The sequence below is a fragment of the Equus przewalskii genome, chromosome 8 (genome assembly GCF_037783145.1).
Source record: "Equus przewalskii isolate Varuska chromosome 8, EquPr2, whole genome shotgun sequence".
NCBI lineage: Eukaryota > Metazoa > Chordata > Mammalia > Perissodactyla > Equidae > Equus > Equus przewalskii.
Window position 1 is genome coordinate 80,519,950 of NC_091838.1, and position 20,346 is coordinate 80,540,295.

General features: G+C 57.5%; 1 protein-coding gene across 6 annotated transcripts in view; it reads right to left on the bottom strand.

Annotated features, from left to right (window-relative positions):
- The window catches only part of TRAPPC9 (trafficking protein particle complex subunit 9), a 626,356-nt gene that overhangs the window by 3,698 nt on the left and 602,312 nt on the right, over positions 1–20,346 (bottom strand). The gene's annotated exons all lie outside the window — the stretch shown is intronic.

Consider the following 20,346-nt stretch of genomic DNA (forward strand, 5'->3'; position numbering starts at 1 on the left):
CAGAGATCACTGGCTGGCAATCATTCATTCCAACATTCACCGCCATGCCCCTCAACCCCTGCTAGCACCTGTGGCCAAGGTGATGAGAAGCACAGAGATGCACAAGTCCTAATGTTGAGACAGTTCACGATCCAGTGAAACAAAGAGAGGTAAGCAAGAGTCCAGCCATGCTGACGCTGCAGTGACAGAGTAAAGGTGTGTGTGGAGGGGTGCCTCCTATGGGGCCCAGAGGAGAGGCCCTTCACTCAATGTAGATATAGGATGGCATCAGAGTGGGCTTCCTGGAGGAGAGGACACCTTTCTCTTTCCCAACATATGTTTTTAAGGCCATGATTTGCCCTCAAATCCCTGCTTTTACTGCATCCTACACTTTGGGATGTGCAAGGACACCTGAGCCAAGTCTGGCCAGGCTGGGATGACCTTGAGGGTGCCGGGTCTCCACCCGCTTATCCGCCACACACATAAAGCACTTCCCAGGGTGCCTGACACACAGCAGGTGGGCACAGAGACTGGCTCTTGTTCCTCCTGGCTGCTCTGTTTTGCACAGGAGCTGAAACTCAGCTCAGGTGTCCTTGCACATCCCAAAGCGGAGGATGCAGTAAAAGCAGGGATTTGAGGGACCTAAGCCTGGCCTTTTCTATTTGTGTGACCTGAGGCACATCACCACTCTCCTGAGCCTCAGCTTCCTCTTCTGTAAAATGGAGCTGATACCACCACTAACAGTGTAATGAGATAACATAACCGTGTGCTGCACGGCCCTGTGGGCCACAGTGTGTGAGAGGTGTGAGTTCTGGTTCTGGAAACGTCTCTCTAGAGGGTCCTCATCCCAGCATCATCCCTGCCCCCATCCCAGCAAACGGCAAACATCTGAGGGACTTGCTTCTTGAGGTCCAGAGCTGGCAGGACGGTGGCTTCCGTCTGGGGGCTCTGTTTCCTGTCTGAGAAGTGGGGATGATGACAGTGCCAGTCAGTCTGAAGTCCCTCTCCCCGCTCAGGTGGGCCTCAGTAATGTTTGCTGAACAGTGAACCCAGCCAGGCGTAGTCTGAACCTCTCGAATCAAATGGGAGAACGGAGAGAGCAGGTGTCAGGGCGCCACGGCTGCTGGTTCCATTAAGGGAAAGATATGATTATGTGCAAATCAGTGAAGGGTAGCTGGCTCATTACGTCTCTGTTCTTTTTTCCCTTGTAGAGAATTGCACGGCTGCTAGGGCAGCTGAGGACTGGCCTCTGGCTCTTCTGCAGAGCTGCCCCCAGCCTGCCTGGCAGTGCCCTTTTTAACCCTTCCCTGGCCCCCAGCTCTGCCTGGCCCTCCAGGGCAATGCGAAGGGGGAGACGAGACCGTGAACACAGCTCCTGGTGAGAATCTTTCCTTGGCACTCTCTCTAGAAGGAGGGGGTACTTGTGGTCTCAAGGTCAGGCCAGGGTGGCAGGGGGCGTGGACGGAGCCAGCCCCTGGCTCAACAGGAGGCTAGGCTGGGGTCTCAGCTTTGCCCCGACTCTTCATCCTGGGGGAGGCCCTTTGCAACCTGAGTCCCCTTCACCACGTCTGCAAAACTGGGACACTGATCCCGGCTCCACAGGCTGGGGGGTGGGTGGGTAGGGTGAGGCCCAGGGAGGGGACAGAGGACCCAGCCAAGGTTCCTGCCCTGCTCTGGGGTGAGGCTGCCCTCACGGCCCCGGGGGCTGGCTCTCACTCACAATGTGACCACTTGCTCCCTTGCCGGCATTCCCCGGGAGAAGGGGGCACCCTCTAGAGGGGCGGGATCCACCTGTCTTGCTCCCTGCTGTCCCCAGGGTGACCAACTGTCGGTCTGCTGGGATGCTCCAGGTTTTAGTACTCAAAGTCCCGCATCCCAGGACGCCCTCAGTGCCAGCAAACTGGGACAGTTGGTCACACTACCCCAGTGCCTGGCGCCCACAGTAACTGGCCGCCACATTAAAGATTGTCTGTGCCCCACAAGCAGCTGTTTCCTTCTCCCTGTGGCTCCAGCACCTCAGGTCCAGGTCTGAGGGCACCAAACCTCCCATCACACCCCAACCTCCCCACAGTGCTGGAGGGAGACAGCAGGGCAGAGCTGAGGCCTGGCTTTCTCCAGGGGCATGACATGCTTCCTGAATTGAAGGCTGGCTGGCCACTCGTGGGACCCCCGGGTGCTGTTTAAGAAACGTGGTGGAAACGACTCTAATGATAATCGTGTCGATGATGATGATGATGGCTGTGCTCAGGGGGGTCTGTCGCCACTAATGCCCTAGCGCATCCCTTGCTGTAATTAATTCGCTTCTCTGACCCTGGACCAGGGCAGCTGTGTCCCATGCCGGGGAGGACGGTGCCATTCTCACACGGCAGCCCCGCTGAGCAAGGCTCTAGGGAGAAGCCTGGGCTGGCCACCAGTGACTCACAGAACCTACTAGGAAGGAGCGAGGAAGAAATCATTAAAAATCTCTCAGAGGCAAGCTGTTTCGGAACAGTTTCTAAATTGCCTGGAGGAATAAGAACCGCGTGTTAAATCTCGGGCCCGGCTGGGAGTTCAGCCTGCCCCACCACACGAAGGGCTCAGCTCCACGTCTGGGCTTCCCAGCTCGAGTTTCTGTCCATGATCCTGGGGCAGCCCCTCCACCCTCAGATGGGGAAGGCGGGTGCCTCGTCTGCTCCATCACAGCAGGGCAGGCACCAGACCATGGACCCCGTGAGATGGTGGGCTAGCACCCTCTCTGCGTCCTCAGCCAACTGACCAGCCAGCCCCCAGGGAGATGGGTGTGGACGCCAGTCCATGAGTGTGTCCCGTGCAGCAGGCAGGTCCCCCCCTCAGCTATGCCTCACAAGCACCCAGGCGGCCTCCCCTGGGGTGCGGGTTGGGGCTCATCAGGAACCTCACAGAAGCTCCAGGTCTGATGACCCAGTGTGTGGGCTCTAGTTTTTCCCCTTGGCCTCCAGGCTGGCCTCTGTCACCCCCAATCTCCTGGTGGTGGTGACCGCCCCCTCCCCATCTCCAGGCTGGGGCTGAGTGGGGATTCCTGCCGTTTGAATCATTTCTCCCTGACTCACCACCCCTTGCCCTCTCTGAGCCTGTTTCCTCACCTTTAGATGGGATGACAGTAGCCCCCAGTTCACAGGGTTTTGGGAGAACTGGAAACATGTAAGGAGAGTGGGGGGCGGTGCACAGGGCGTCAGCAGGGGAGGCCTGATCATAGGCCCATCTCCCGGCTTCCACCCTCCGTGGGGAGTGGAATATCCACAGGGCGGGGCAGGTCCCTGACACCAGCTCTAGTCCCCGCCACCGGTAGGGACCCTGCATCTATACAACTCCTCCAGGGCCCTTCCTCACCAGCCAGGATGGCTGTGAATGCTGAGCGGGGAAATGAGGCTTCGAGAGCGAGGGGCTGGACGCCATGGAGAGGAGACACAGCAGAGACAAGGCCTTTCAGCCTCTCTGGGGCCACACGGAGCCTGCAGGTGGGCCACGCTGCTGAGACCTGGAACGTCCCAGGCTCAGGGAAGAGGTGCCTGGGGAGGGGGAGTGAAAGGGGGGTCCCAAGCTGGAATCCCATCTCCTGAACCCCAGAGGGCAATCCGAGGACCCCATGAAGTGGCCCACCTGTCCTTCCTCCCTTTGAGCTGCTCCCCTGAGCCAACAACAGGTGCCGGTGGAGCCGTGCACAGAGGACCTCGACCTGGGGGCCGCTCAGGGAGTGGTGGGCGGGAGATAGAATGCCCGTCCTGTGAAGGTCAAAGCGTGCCCCTGAAACACTTCTGGAACCCCAGTTTGCCTTACCACCAGAGAGGGTGGTGTGGTAGACAGAAAACACCCCCAAAGATGTCAATGTCCTAACCCTGGAACCCACGGAACACGTCCCCTCATGAGGTAGAAGGGACTGCACAGGTGTGACGAAGTTACGGACCTCAGGACGGGGAGACGACGCTGGAGTATCCGAGTGGGCCTGACGTCATCACAAAGGTCCTCGTAAGGGATGGGGGGGGCGCAGAAGAGAGATCCAGGAAGGCCACGGGACCACAGAAGCAGGGGGGCTGGAAGGGGCTGTGCTGCTGGCTTTGAAGACAGAGGACGGGGCCAAGGGTGCGAGCGCCTTCAGAGCTGAGATGGCAGGAAACGGGGTTTCTCCTGGCCCCTGGGAGGAATGCGGCCTCTGCCACTCAAGACTCTGGCCTCCAGAGCTGTGAGGTCATAGGCTGGGTTGTTCTAAGCCACCGTGTTTGCGCTCGCTTGTTAGAGCAGCTGAGGAACCCAACACAGAGGCGCCCGGGAAACTCGGCACAGCGCCACCTCCCAGGCCCCGAGAGGAGACCCAGCCCGGGCGGTGGGCAGAGCCTGGCCTGCAGTGAGACGGGCGTGGTCTGGACCCTGCCTCATCACCGAGCCTCGGTTTCCTCATCTGGAAAGTTGGCAACTGTCAAATCCTCTGTGAAAAGTGCTCTCTCTTGAAGGTTCCTTTGTGCCCGCCCTCAGGCTCCAGCCTCTGACATCCTGCGGTCCCAGGCTGAGACCACAGCACTCATCATCTGCGAGCATCCACTGAGCACCCAGGACGTTGCCCTGCCCTCAAGCAGCTCTGGGGGGCACGAGGTGCTTGGGGCCTCAGAGATGCCCCGCGCCGGGTGCAGGCTCCTCTGGGCAACCCCGACATCTCGGCCGGGGTGTCTAAGGGGGTCTCACCCTTAACTTGGCTGAAACGAAGCTCTTCTACTTTCGCCCTCAAACCCCTCCTCCCCAGTTCTTGCCACACCACAGCAGGCCCAGCCCACAGGGGCCCAGCCTCGCACCTGGAGGTCACACAGAGGCCGCCCCACCTGGGCACCCACACCCAGCCCATCGGCACGCCCGGCAGTCAGACAGGCCGTTCCCTTCTCCGCCCCACTGGCCCTACCCCAGCCCAGGCCAGCTTCCTAGCGGGGCCCCCTGCCTCCACACTTCCCACACAACAGCCAGAGCAGCGGTGCAAAGATGCTGTTCCATCTTGTCACTTCCTTGCTTGTCCTTTGCCCGGCCCATGGCTTCTCTTTACACTCAGAATAAAAGGGAGTTTCGATCAAGTTACAGCCCCTGGCCCTGGTCTCCAGGGTCCTGAGCCGGGTTCCCCTCCACTCCCTGCACCCTGACATACTGCCGCCTCCCTGTTCCTCCAGCACGCCCAGCTCATCCCTGCCCCAGGGGCTTTGCACCTGCTGTTCTCACCACTGTGGCCCTGCCGCAGAGAGGCCGTCCCTGACCACACAGAGAAGAGCCTTCCTGTCCCTCGTCCACACTCTCCATTTGCCCACGGCCTCAACATCTTATCTAAAGTTCTCTTGTTTCCCCGTCTATTGAACGATCTGTGTCCCTCCTTCCCGGGAAGCTCCAGGAGAACTGGCACTTGCCCGTGTCCCCAGTACCCAGGCCAGGTAGACACTCCTATTTCACGTTTGTTGAAAGAATGAATGAGTGAATGAGTGGGCTTTGGGGCTGGGGTGCCTGGACTTGAATCACAGCCGTGTTCTGCCCCCTTCGGGCCCCCGTCCCTCCATCTGTAACTCAGAGGACTGGCCCACAGCCCTCAAGTCCCCGCAGAGAGGACGTGAGGACCAACCTCCCACCTCCTGGCTCTGGGTCGCCGCCTCGCACGCAGACCCAGCTTCCTCCCGTGGAGGAGTTTATTTCTGCAGGAGAGTCTCGAGTTGTAAGAAATCTCCTGGGAGCGGATTAGTCTCTCCCTCAAAGCATTAAATCGGGCCACGGTCCATCTTCCCCCTCCCGCCCCCGGCCCTGCTTTCCTTCCCTTTTAATACCAGCCAGAGTCACGGACTTAATCTTGTCTGGCCCAGAATTCCTCCTGAAACCGCTGCCACGTTTATGCCACGGCACGTCTACAGGCTCTGGCAGGAACACATGCTATAAATAGAAGCCGAGATGAGGGAAGGGCCCTGCGGGGCCCACTCTGGCGAGGTGCGAGGGGAAAGGAGGCGGCCGTGCCAGCCTGCGTTTGGGCCAAGGGCGGCTACTGTGGGGTGGGGGACTCAGGGTGAGAGAGCTAAAGATGGGGAGATGTGCACCCCCTTGGCGGGGAGGCTGGGCTGGCCCAGGGCTCCACCAGGAGGTAAGACGAGTCTTACGTGGCCCCACCTGCCCCGTGGGGCTGGAGCAGCTCTGCTCCCCACGCAGGCTCCTGCAGGGCTTATGCGGGGCTAGTATGGGCCCTGCCTGGGCTCTGCGAAACCTGCCTCTACTGCTCTCTGCTCGGGTTCACAAGAGGTGCCAGTGGGGAGGTGGCCTTTTTTGGCGCCTTGGAAATGGCACAGTCCTCAGTATCTGCCAATCTACGACACACATTTCCCTCCAGAAGTTTCCATGATCCGAATGAGCCCAGGAGAAGGTGGAGAGCATGGTGGGAGGGGCTTGTCCGGACCCGGCCCCGCTATTCCCCGGCCTCCCCGACTCTCTCCAGCATGCTCAGCACACAGCACTTCCCACCGCCATTGTTCTCGTTGGTGACAAGAGTGCCCGATTTCTGCAGCTCCTGCTGCATCTCAGCCACTGTTCCAAGGGCCCCACAGGTACCACCTCGTTCAGTCCTGCAAACAGCCCCATTAGGCCGGCACTGCTCTGCCCCACTTGACAGACGAGCGTGTCGCCGTGCGGGGAGGCTCAGCAGCTGGCCTGGGGGCACAGCGGTCAGTGCTGAGCGCCCACTGGAACCCTGGGCTCCAGAGTCTGTGTTCTCTTCTTAAAAACAGCTTCATTGAGATACAGCTCAAAGCCTTACAGTTTGCTCGTTTCAAGTGTACAATTCAATGTTTTTAATACATTCTCAGATATGTGCAACATCTCCACAGGCAATTTGAGAACTTTTTCATCATCTCAAAAAGCAGCTGCATGCCCTTTACCCATCGCCCTCCTCTCTCCCGTTCCCCCAGCGCTAAACAACCCCTAATCGATGTTCCGGCTCCAGAGATTTCCCTGTTCTGGACTGTCGATGAATAATCACATGTATGTGGTCTTTTGTGCCTGGCTTCTTCCACTTGTGGTCGCGGTTCATTCATGCTGTAGCATGCGTCAGCGCTTCACTCCTTTTCATGACGGAATAACATTTCATCATGGGGACATACCACATTTGTTTATCCGTTCATCTGTTGACAGACATTTGGGTGTTTCCAGCTGTGTCTATTATGAGACTGCTCCTGTGAACAGCTGTGGACACGTTTCTGTGGGGACATAGGTTTTCGTTTCTCTAAGGCACGTATGTTGGAGTGGAATTGCTGGGTCAGATGGTGACTCTAGGTTTAACCTTTTCAGGAACTGCCAGGCTGTTTGCCAAAGCAGCTGCACCACTGCATGTCCCCCCCAGCAGGACATGAGCATTCTGATTCCTCCGCCTCCTCCCCGACACTCGTCGGTGTCTGTCGTCTTGATTAGCCATCCTGGTGCAGGTGAAGTGGCACCTCATGGTTTCGATTTGCATTCCTCTGATTTAACCATGCCTGGTCATGCTGCTGTGGCCCTCACTGCCCCACAGGCTGGACATGTGCCTCCGCCGGCCTGGGACAGGAGTTTGGAAGGCCCCTTTGTGCAGTCTTCATTACTCACTCCATCCATAGCCATCAGAACCTTCCAGAATCCCAAGCCCAAGCCCCCACTCCTTCTGGAGCCTGAGGCCGGGCAGAGGGCTGGGGCTTACCGTGGGATCCCTTCGTGTGAGGCCAGGCAAGTCCAAGGCCATCAGAGAGAGTCAGGGCCCAGATTCTGGGATAAGCCCCCAGGAGGAGCCCGCACAGCATGGCTCCGAGTGCTTGAACACCGAAAATATGAAAATATGAGCAGGCCCCAGGGTCACATGCAAATCACTTTTCAGTAGCAAAGAGCAATGACCTGTGGGTTTCTTGTTCCAGTGACTGATCCAACAATCTGCTCATTTCTTCCGTACCACAGGCTCCCACGGCCGGGCCGTGGAAGGTTTATTTTTCCTCCAGAGCTCAAACCCCTGGCGAGGACATCCTCCTAAACTCGCGCCACAGCTTCACTCTCCTTGCCTTTGGTGAGTGTAAGAAATGGAATGGCTAAGTAGACTTCAGGGGCTGATGTCAAATTTGGGATAAAAAGTTTTAAAGACTTAAGAACGATGCCGTAGGCCTTAATGAGGGGAAGACCTAGGGACAGCCGGAGCGAGTCAGGTTTTCAAGGCTCCGCCAGGCCTGTTGCAGCTAAAGCACATTTAAATTTTAAATTTCACAAGACACACAGTTGATGGAAATCTTGGGTGGGCCTAAATTTTAGAGTCGGATTTGATTCAGGCAAGCTTGGCTGGGGAATTAATCAAGGAGCTTTGTCACTCTTTAGATAAAGCCAAAGTTCAAGTGGAAAAAAAAAATAGCCAAGTTGAGTGTGTGAGATGAGAGCTCAGGCAAAGGGTCCCCAGCTGTTGGTCTGGCTTCACCCTCCTCCTTGACCACAGCTGGCCAGCTGTCCTCTGGGAGAACAACAGGCAGATCTAGTATGAAACCCTGTAATTTCCAATTACCCAGTAAAAACTGGTGAACTTCCTCTAATGCCAACACAGCTGGTTGCTAGGTACTCAGCCAACCCGGGAAGTTTTCCCTCTTTACCAATGAGAGCCAAGGAACTGAACTTTTCTCTTTGGCTGTTAGGAAGCTCAGAGCCAAAGGTATACCAATTTAGAGCATTACATTGGTGCTCAGTAACCATATTTTAGTCCCCCAGCCCTGACATTTGCACACACACACACACCCCCGAGCCTCTCCTACATATCCGTTTCTCCAAGTCTTGACCAACTATGCCAAATGTGGTTTCCCTTAGCCCAGTTGTTTTAAATTTTACTTTGCTACTTCACTGTATATGCAGAAAGATTTTGGAACAGAGGTGAGAAGCACGGATAATGCCCAGGAGGTGGGGGTAACGATGTTCTGGGCAAGGGTCTTAATGCAAAGAGGCAGTGCACAGCCCGGGGAGGTGGACGAGCAACCACACAGACCCCCTCACTCCTCCCTATCACCCTTCCCCCACCTTTTGAGCCCCTAGCACTCCAGGAAAGGGGTCTTCCTGTGGTGTGTGCTGGCTCAGACAGGTGACAGGCAGGGAGAAGGGCTGGCTCCCTCCACCCCAGAACCATAGGGCTGATTTCAGAGGGCTCAGCTCCGTCCCCAGGTTCTCACAGGTCCCAGGACCAGGACAGGCTCCTTCTACCCCTTGGTAATCATCAGGGTGTGCACCATGTGAGCCCAGAGCTTTGCTCTTAATCCACCAAATGGCAAGTGTTTTTAACAGTTATTGAGGTAGCTAATTAGTTCATAAACCAGAATGCCTCTTCCTCAGCATCCAGGGAGAATGTGCAAGACCCACACATGTAATTACCCTCAAGTCGAGAACAGCTCCTGAGGAGCCGTTTGGCTCTCTTGGGTAAATAATTTACTTTTACAACTTTTCATTAAAGATTAAAGGGAATTAAATTAAAATTAAGGCGAGTTGGAGAGGAGACCCGCGCAGCCTGGAGTCCTCTCGTGGAGATGCTCTCCAGCTTTCCTAGCATGGCTGCCCGTGAGCCAGCCCTGGCAGGTCCAGCCAGAGGGGTCTTGTGGAGCGGAGCCCAGGGGAGGTGCGGGGTGTACTCCGGAGGGCAGCGAGGGCTGCTCCAGCAGGCAGGTCTCTGGGCTGCGTCCTGGTGTGGCTGTGGCTGCCCGTGGACCACGGTGAACCCCTGCCTTCAACAATGGGAAGAGGCACACATGGTCAACACCACACACTGAGTCGGGGTCTCCCAGCCCACCGTCGCCCTCCAGGACCACCAGGCCAGGGTTCTCGGGCCGCGCGGATAGAGTGGCTGAGCCCAGGCGCCTAGCCAAGGGCCAGAGTGAGCCCCTTCAGAAGCCAGGGGTTCTGCTTCCTCGTCTGAATGAGGAAGCGAGAGGGAAGATGTGCCCGGGAGAGGGCTGAGCTCCAAGCTTGGACAGACAGAAAATGCCTGACAAACACGAGCGGCTGTGATAAGGGACCACAGGCAGCAGCTGAGAGCACAGCCGACAAGCCTGTTTCAGTTTACAGAGACTAAGGATGAGGCAGAGCCAGCACTGGAACCCGGGCCTCCCTGGCTCCAGAGCCAGGCACGCCCTCGCCTGAGGGCTCTGCGCTGATGTGGCATTTGCTGTCCTCTGCGTCCACCCTGCCTCTGTGCTGGGCTCCTGTCTTCTCCCTGGCTCACCCCCAGCTCTTCCTCTCAAGGCCCTGCTCACATGCCCCCTCCACCAGGAGGCCTTCCCTGCTCCCCCTCACAGAACACTCGAATGTGAGAAAGTTCTGGAGGCAGAGGCTGGCTGGGTGTTCACCAAACCATCTCCTTTCCTCCTGGGCACACAGCCAGATTGCAGCCTCCTGGGCAGCGAGGTACAAACACAGGGCTGAGCCCTGACCAGTGGAAAGTAAGGGGGAAAATGACACACCCAAAGCGGGCCCACAAAAATATCCCTCCTACCATCCCCCATCTCCCATCTCCGGACAGAAACCAGAAGTTAAGGAACTGAGCAGAGGAGGGCAGAGCCACCAGATGGGTGGGGCCACGGGGAGGTCAGAGCCATGGGGTGGGTGGGGCCATGTACGGGGAGGCCGCATATGTAAGGTTGGTATGTCCTCAGGGAGCTGTTTGTTACAGCACTTGGCTGTGACACTGACAGGCCCCGGAGGTCATGTAAGCACGCTCTCCCCTTTCTGCAGGGAGCGCTGGGACCCCATGCACAGCCCACATGCCCAGGGCACGCTGTGGATGGCGGTGGCGTGGGCCCTGGGACCTGGGTTCCCTTTCCTTCCCAACGGGAGCGGCCCGCTCTTTGCACAGGGAACCCTTGCCCGCCGGAGACAAAGCTCTATTAAGTTCTCCGCCTTCAAGCTTCTCTTTTTGGACAAGCACTTCAGACGACTGAAGATAAACCAGGGAGAAAAAGGGGAGGAAAAAACGGAAACTACGCCTGCTGGCTGGTAGCATTATGCAAAGACATCTTTCTGAGAATGGCAGAGAATTTAAAATGACCCTCTGTCCCTGAGCAAAGTCTGTACCTTTTCAGTCTCTCATTTTTCATCTTCTCTCAAGCCTTTCTAAATAAAGCAAAAACTCCTGCCACCCGGGCAGGCCCCTCCGCTGCTCCCGTGGCTCTGCGTCCAGCCTGGTCCTCGCCACACATTGTCATCCCGGCCTCAGACCTTGTCCCTGCAGGGTCAGAGCACACGCACAGCACTGCTGGCACTGGGGGGATTCAGAGGCATCACAGGACCCTCGTTTCCTACAAGAGGAAGCTGAGGGCCAGGGTGGGAGGGAGCATGGTGTGGGAAGGGGCCGTGCTGTTGGTTTCATGCCACTGGACCTTTGCACAGGATGTTTGTTGCCTCTGCCTGGGAGCCCACCCTGTCTGCCTGTCCAGCCCAGCCTCACCCGTCCCCGGGAAGCCTTTTCACCCTGGTGCCTTGGTCGCTGCACTCAGCACTCTGCATCCACCTGGGGTCAGGGGGGCAGGGGGGCGTGTCTGCCTCCACCATAAGCTCCTGAGGGTGGCCTTGGGCACTTCTGCCTCCACCCCCGGGTGCCCAGCAGGACCTGTGTATGTGGCGCCTCCGCCAGGACTGGCAGACCTTCCATTGGCAGGTGCTGGGGCCGGGCCTAGAAACCAGGTCTCTGGACTCCCAGGTCTGTCCAGTGGGGGAGACAGCCAAGGGGAAGTAAGGGGGTTTCCAGAGAAACGATGGAGGTGCCAGAATGACACCCTCGATTGCTCCTCCAGAGGATTCTAGGCCAAGCTGAAGCCTGCTGCCTCTCCTCCTTTGTACTTGCTCTCCCCTCACAGGCTGTGACACCCCTCCTGCCACATGCAATGCCCCTCCTCCCTTCCCCCTTGCTGACTCCTGCTGGTCTTTTCAAAACTCAGCTTGAGCAGCACCTCCTCCAGGAAGACTTCCTGAACCACACCCAGCCGCACACAAGCCCCTCGCCATATCATGTACTGCCCCACACCAGAACTTTCTGTTGACAAAATGTCTCCCTGTTAGAGGCCAGCTCCTTGAGGGTAGGGGCTCAGGGGCCATTCACTGAACTAACCAACAAATGAACTTGGCTGGTCTGTGGCTTGCTGTGTGACCTTAGGTAAATCATTTAACCTCTCTGAGGCTCTGCTTTTACGTCTATTACATGAGCGGAATGGGCTGGATGATTTCAAAACAGGACTACTATTTCATGATGCTCATGCCTTGGCTCAGCCCTCTAAGTCCACACTTATCCTCTTCTTCCCACTGAGTCAAGGCAGCAACGTTTGTTCATTCAGCATGCTCACACTGTGTCCGGCGCATGCCCCACCCCTACCCACTCTGCACACAGCCTGGGGCCTGACACCTGCCAGGTGCTCAGTCAACGTTTACTGTGTCAAACAGACTCTTCAAGCGGTGACAGCCAAAGCTCCCCATGGACCCACAAGGTCCCAGAGCACACACAGATCGATCAGGAAGGACGCGGGCCACAAAAGGACCTTCTGAGCAGCCGTGTGCAGAACCGTGGGAGCCAGGCAGCTGGACAAACGGTGGTGAGCCTGCCGCCCCGCACCTAACTGGAGCAGGCTCAGGGCGGCTCCCGGCCACGAGGAAGGCCCCCTGCACCCCCCAGAGAGCGCTGCCTGCTGAGGGTTTGTCACCGGCCTTTGGAAGGGAGGCCAGGGGCTCCTGGGGAAAGGGCATGGGTGCCAGGCCCTCTGCCCCAGACCATGGATGAGGACAATGCAGCAGGCCCCAGGGAGCTCACAGTGTTTGGGGGACACTGAGTCCTGCACAAACCCAGGGCAGGATGAGGAGCGCCCCCTACTGCCATCAACCCCACTGAGAGGGCAGGGGGCCGGGCTGGCAGAAGGAGCCGTCAGAGTGGAGCTGCCTCAGGATCATGAGCTCTGGCTTCCCCAGCATGCTGCGGGCTGCGAGCTGAAGACTGCACCAGAAGTGACCCTACAGACTGAGGCCCAGCCCAGGCTTCTCTGACCAGGACCTGAGCGTCCCAGAGGCTCCAGAGGCCAGACGTGCACGAGATTCTGGACTCCCGTGGGTTAAGGCCGGCACCCTGCAAATGACTGTGGATTTACCAGACCCTGGAGGAATGTCTCCCAGGGCCCCTGCCAGCTTCTGTCTGCTGTTCCTTTTGCCCCCCTCCACTCTGGCCACCCCTAGCAAGACAAGAGGTGCCCTCGGGCTGCAGCCCTTTTTATCGGCTGGGTCCTTTCAGCTTGCAGAGGAGGAGCTTGGGGCCAGGTAGCACCCCTGCATCACACAGTGCAGGATGAAAGGGCCCCTGGGGCTGTGCTCGGCACAGGCTGAGGTCTGTCTAGGCAGCCCAGAGCCAGAGAAGAAGGGACTCGCCCAGGACCCCAGAGCAGGCCTGTGGCCTTCTGCTCTCAGGGACAAGCCTCTTGCCTCTCTCCAAGGACTGAATGGCCTCTCTAAATGCACCTTCCAGCCCCAAGAGGGCAGGATCGAGGAGCCCTGGGATGTCCCCAAGGGTCTGCACGGGATGAGTCCCGAGGGCCCACTGAAACTGCACCTGTCGTCCAGGTGCCCATGCCCTGCAACATTCAGGCAGCGTGCCCTAGGGAGGCGCTGTCCTGACAGTCTCGGTGGCTGCCGCATGTCACTTCCAGATGGATGCCACGCCGATGCGGGAGAGAACCATTCTGGGGCAATCTGGCTCCCCAACTTCAGCTTTCTGCAGAGACATCAAGACTGCCTCCAGCTGTCCCTGGAGAAAGGGTCCCTGGTCCTCTGACCGCACAGATGACACACCTGAGGCAGGTGTGGGTTTGGGGAGAATGCTCAGGAGGAAGGATGCACCAGAGGGCCCATGACTGGAGTCAGCAGGTGTGGCGGCAGGCTGGCTGATGGGGCCCTGGGGCGGGGACTTGCCTCTAGCCTCCGTCTCCTCATCTGGGAGATGGGATGCTGAACGACAAGGGCATAGGAGCGTCAGAATGTCCTGTGCTGTCCCGCTCACAGTGCAGCGTCCCTCCCCGAGAAGCCCTCAGAACTGCAGCTACGTCCGTTCCCAGCCCTGCCCGCCCTGCCTGTCCCTGCTGCTGTCCTCACACCAGAGCCCCAGAGGGCAGGGGCTGAGGTTTATTTGTCTCTTGCCCGGTGAACGTCTGTGAATGAATGAACACATGGAGTGAACAGACACCATCCCCTCCTGTGGTCACACACAGCCTCCCAACTCCCAAAGTCCCTCGCAGCAGCAGCAGCAACCGCTGCCATGCAAGATAGGAATGCCTGCTCGTGAGCGCTTCCTGTGCACCTGGCACTGTTCTCGGTGCTCCCAATGGATGGATGAGTCCTCACAAGGGCCCTCTGACTCAGGGACATGACCGCCCCATTCTGCGGACGGGGTGCTCAGAGGTTAGGTCACTTGCCCGAGCTGGGATTCACCCTGCAGCGCTCACACTTGTCACTGCTTCCTTCTCTGAGAGTTCCTATGTTCCCTGCAGCAGCAGCAAGTGACACCGGCAGGATGGATCACCCCAATCGACACACAGAAACCCAGTGCAACTCCAGCACAAGGGCCAGGGGCTCCCGCTCCTCTGCCAGGCAGGTTAGCCGGGTCTCCTGCCTGCCCTGAGGGTTGCAGACAGCCAGGTGCAAGGGGAGGAGGCCTCAACGCGCACAGCACCGGGGCCAGGCCAGCAGGGCTGCAGGGACCTCTCGAGGAATGGCTGCCCTGCTGAGCCTGTCAATATGCCATTTGAAACAGGCCCAGCCCAGCCCGGGGAAAGGTTATGGGCGGCCCACCCAGTTGGCCCACCCTGTCACACATCTGAAACCTCTGGCCAACTCTGTCAGACGTTAGTCTGGAAATCACAGTGGATTTCTCAGGCATGACTAGAACTAACCAGAATGCATCTTTGTGGGGGTCCAGAGGCCAGGGATGCTCAGGGGCCAAGCCGACGGCACCTGGCACTGACCCCAACCTTGGCTCTTAGATAAACCTGGCCCTTCCAGAAACCAGGTCACCCACAGGCATCCTAGCTCCAGGTATCAGGGCCGAACCCTGGACTTCACTTGTTTCCCTGCCCATCTGCCTCCAATGCCAGCTTGTAACCACTGGCAACAGGGGCAGACTCCTCTGTTTTGCTTACTGAAGTTGTTGACCTTGGCTTCGTGGTACCCCTGGTTACGGTGACCCCCACAGTTCCTTCTAATCTGCCTAGATATGTGGGTTCCTGTGCCCTAACTTTAGAACAAGGATCTGGATACTTCATCTTCTGCTTCACAAACTCAAACACCACTAAACTACATGTTACCCATCCAACCATCCTTCATCCCCCACCCATCTACCACCCACTCACCCATCCATTCATCTTCTACTCATCCCCCACCCACCCAACCATCCTTCCACCCACTCACCCATCCATCCAACCACTCATCTCCCACCCATCCACTACTCACATTCATCCATCTACCACTCATTCATCCACCCGTCCATCCATCCGTTCACCTCCTATGCATCCACCACCTACCCATGTACCCACACACTCAGCCCTGCCTCCCTCCTTCCCTTTGCTCGCTTTCCATCAGACTTCTTGATTGCATTTTCCCACTCTACTAAGTTATTCTGTTCTTTCTTCAGGGTGGAATACCCCCAGTACCTGCTCAACTCTCATTCATCCTTTAAGTCCCAAGCCCACTAATGTCCTCACCATAAGCCTTTCCTATTCCTTCCAGATTTTTCCATGCTTCCCTGGGGCCTTGACTATACCTTTACTCAGCTGCTTGAGTCAAATAGGCCACATTAAGTCTTACCTCCACTATTTATTCGTTGTTTGTTTTTTGGCAAGCCACTCATTTTAGGAACCCCAGAATCCGCACTTGCAATACGGACTAAAAGTGACAGTAAGGATTAAAGGACACAGCTACATAAAGGGCCACCCCCTTCCCTCGCACTGCATTACAGCTCATAGGACGGCTAGTTGTCTGCTGGTCTGGCTCCTCTGTGGGAGCACAATCATATTATTTGCACGTCCAAACCCACTTCTGGCACTCAAGAGGTAGTCAACAGATATTTGCTGCAGTGGACTGACCGCACCACGGTGAGGCTGAACCCTGAGCTGAGAACTGCAGAGACACACGCTGGGGTACTCTTAGTTTGTTCTGGCTCAGTGGGACCCAAGTGGGCAGTGGTCCCTCAGCCAGGACAGCCAAGGCCACTCTGGCCCTCTCTGGCCCTTGGTTCCTTCTCTGTAGAATGGGGCAGTCAAACCAGTGACCCCAGAGCCCTTTCCTCCTTCGACTGCCTGGTCTCAGCCACTTAATCAACAGCCATAGCCGCCAAGGACTGGTTGATGGCATAAATGCTAGATGCCTGTGTCTGCCCCCCGTAGAGACAGAGCCGACCTCCCGAGGAGTACAGACAGCCCACGGTGGATGCTGCGATGCTGCCCAGGCACTGCTCCAGGGGCTGGGAGCACCACCTCTCCCCCTCAGAGGCTGCCCTGCTCAAGGTCACAGCCCCTTCCCGGGGTGGCCCACATCTGGTGACCGGCTGACACAGGGGTATCCAGGCCCGGAGCCCTGGCCCCAAAGAGCCATCCCCACTCCCGGACTCCTCCACAGGGCCTGCACTGCAGCCTGGCTTCTCCTCTGTCCAGTGAGCTCCCTCCTCTCCCTCCCGTGGGGGCTGACCCCAGAGCACGGTGTGCCCGTCTCCACCTGAGTGTTTCCCAGGGACCCTGACCTGTGACTCGAGCTGAATGGTACCCCTCCCTTCCCTGGCTGAAGAGGATGCCTGCTGTTAAAAACCAGCCTTTGATTTTGGATCAGAGAGACTCCAACCCTGGCTCTACCACCTGCTGAGCTGAATGACTTCCTGAGCCTCCATCTCCCCATCTGTAAAATGGGCTAAAGCAGTAAGCACACACAGTATCACTGCGATGATGGAACGACGTGACCCACAGGAGCTTCATAGCACGTGGTGCTGTTACTGCCTGGGGTCCCAGGGAAGACACCCTGAAATGGAACCCAAGATGCTGTGCACGTGAGCAGGCGCCTCAGCTCTCTTTCTACTCCAACCCAGAAGGAACATCGCTGCAGCTGCCAATGAGAGCAGCTGGCACCTACCAGGAGCTTCTGTGGGCCAGGCGCTATTCCAACCCTGGCAGCAATCTTCCAGATTAAGAGCTACGAGTGTCCCCATTCCACAGATAAGGAAACTGAGGATCAGAGAAGTTAGTAACTTGTCCGGGCTGCACAGTAAGTGGCAGAGCCAGAGTCTGGATCCAGGCATTTGTTTAAGAAGTTAGCAGCAGGCTGTCCCATGGGGAAGGGAAGGAAAAGACGTGGGGGCTGGAATCACTGAGTATTGTGCTCCTGGCACTGTCCTGGGCTTTTTCCGGGCACTGTCCCATGGAAGCCTTGCCACAGTCATCTGAGTTGGGCGCTGTCTTCATGAGGAAGGTGAGGGAAAGAGGCCGAGGGGCAGCTGCAGGCATGTGGCTTCAGGGCCCCTGATAGCCACACTGGCAGTGCTGGAACCTGGGACAGCATACGTGGGAACTCAGAGGCCCAGAAAAATACAGAGAGGGCAGACTGCCTCCCGACAGGGGGCCGCAGCGGTTTCCTCCTGTAGAAGCTCGAGAAGTCAGGCAGCTGGGCGAGGTGGGTGAGCTGCTGTTCTAAGCAGAAGCCAAGGTGCGTTTCCAAGAGGCAGCCTCCTCTGGGAGAGGCCAACCCCAAGCAGACAGCAGACGCAGACACAGGTGCTGGGCTCCCTGGGGAGGTGCAATTCTGGGCTCAGACTGTCTTTCAGATGCTCCCATGAGGCCAGTCACCGGCTCCTGCCCTCCCCGAGTCCTGCTAGGTGTGGAAGCTTGACCCTTGACCTGGGGTGGGTCCAGAGCACAACCTTAAGTGGCCCGCAGACAGCCAGCATCTCCACTGTCCCCGAAACAAGCTCCCAGGCCTGCATCCGCCCATCCATCCATCTAGCCACCCCTACGGAGCTGGGTAGGACAGACGTTTATATGTCTTCCACGCTCAAACACTGGAAAGGCCAAGCCAGCAACAACAGAAGAAACCACAGAAGGCCAAGCCCACTTCTGCCCTGCAGCAGGCGAGGACAGAAGTGCGCTGGGCACCAGGTGGGTGTAAATGGTACATCTTATGTTATGTATATTTTACCACAATAAAAAATACATGAAACCAGATATTAAATTTACAAGTACAGCTTAAAATGTTTAAGGAAGTTTATTATGTAAGTTTGTAAACGGGCCAAACGTTAATTAGAGGCTTCCTTAGAAGAGATTGCTAAAATATTAGACTTCTAAATAGAATAATAAGATGTGTAAGTTTAACTTAAAAGCGAAGGGAAAACTAAGTCTTTAAATTTAATGTCATAAATCAACCACTACTTTCTAAAAGAACGGGAAGTCTTTGGACAATTTTTCCCATGTAAGAAAAGCATCCTCAAGAGGTTAGAAACCTCACATTTGATGCCTTCACCCAGGGCACCAGCGAGACCCCTGGGAGTACCCGGATGCCTCAGTCCGCCTCCACCCAGCAGCCCTTGGGGCCCTGGCCTGGGTTGGACTCCTTCTGGACTCCAGCCACTGCCGCCTGGCACATCCCAGGGCCCAGTCTTGCTCCCCTGAATCCTGTGTTTCCCCAAATGGGTCCACAGCCACTTGCCTGTGAGGTGCTTTGGGCCTTCCTGCCTCCTCCCAGCCTGGCGGACGGGCCCCAGGGCTGTGGTGTTAGCCAGCTCTCCCTGTGAGCCACAGGACAGAGCTTGAGAGGACCACCCCAGTCCCCGGCGCTGCCACAGGACGCAGCCCCGCTACTGCCCCAGCCCTTCCCCCATGGCTCCCTAAGGGCCCTGGGAACTTGGCTTCCACCCAAGAGCTCATGGGCTGTGAGCGCTGTGGGGTGCCAGGCTGCCCACCCTGGGGAGCCTGTGACACTCCTAACACAGAAAGTGTGAGCATCATTCCTGCTCAGCACTGGGCGAGGTTATTCTTTTCAGGAAGGTTCTTGGGCAACGGGCCCCTCACTGGGCCCCAGAGGTTGACTACAAAGTGGGTGGGGGCACGGTGGGCAGGACAGGGCAGGTCTGTACCAGCAGTTTCGTGGGCAGTGGCATGACCCCTGCCCCCAGCAGTATGGAGAAGGCCGGAGGGTGGGGGTGCATCTAGGACGTGACACAAACCACCATTTCCCTGGTGGCCCATCTTAGGAGGCCATCCCCTCCTGCTCCCCCGTAGTTGTGTACCCCCCAACCATGACCATCCGCGCTGCCACCTCTGGCTCTATAAGGGGTGCCTGGTCCCCAAGGTGACCCACAGACATCAGCGCAGGGAGGGCCTCGGGGATTCCTGTGGTCCCCAGGCATTGGGACGGGCTTGCACTCCCTCCCATCAGGAGCATCTTGTCACCATGTGGCAGGCCCTGACCTGGCCTGGCCCACACACTGCGTAGAGTCTAACAACAGAGGCAGACAGGAGAGAAGGGACAGCAAACACGCAGTGAGAGGAGAAACACAGGCTGCCGTGGGGCCGCGATGTGAGAGCTGGGATGTGGGCCGAGGACTGGGGTGCAGCCCTCTGCAGGAGGCAGAATCGGAGGATTCGGGGACCGTGCAGTTTCACAGAAGCCCTACAAGAGGCTGGGAGGAGCTGATGAAGACTCTCCTTGACCCAACTTTAATCTGGCTCCTCTGAGCCCTCTTCCGCACTGGGCCTTGAACCGGCGCTGTCCTTGCCGGCGCATCGTCCAGCTCTAGCAAGAGTCCCGCCAAGTGGGTTTAGTGAGACTCTGCCACCCTTACATCTGATCAGATTCCTCACGCCCGCCTTTGAAGTCTGACCACGGTCCTGCTTCAGCAAGAACCCCCACCCTTGCTGATCTTCTCAGTGACTTTCCATCCACGGACACCCTCCGTCTGCTCCTGGGTTCTAAGCCCCCAGCTGTCTTTGCTGCATTCAGAGTGAAGCCTGATCTCTCTCTGCTATTGTGACAGCCTTGACCCCTGTCGCAATGATCCTGAATAAGCTCCCCTCACTGCTTTAACAAGTGTCACAAGAATCTTTTCTTTAACAGTACAAGGCTTCCTGTCCCCAACTCGGACACTGGCTGAAGGATTGATGTGCGCTCCGCCGCCAGGCCTTGTGAGAACCCAGGAGCCACTCAGCATGCTGGGAGGGGGTGTGGCTTCCAACCCCAGCCCTGCCTCTGCAAGTCTGGGCCACCTGGACCACCACACTGCACGTGTCTGACCTCTGGTCTTCATCAAAACACAAAGCCTACGTGTGTGTGTGTGTGTGTGTGTGTGTGTGTGTGTGTGGCACA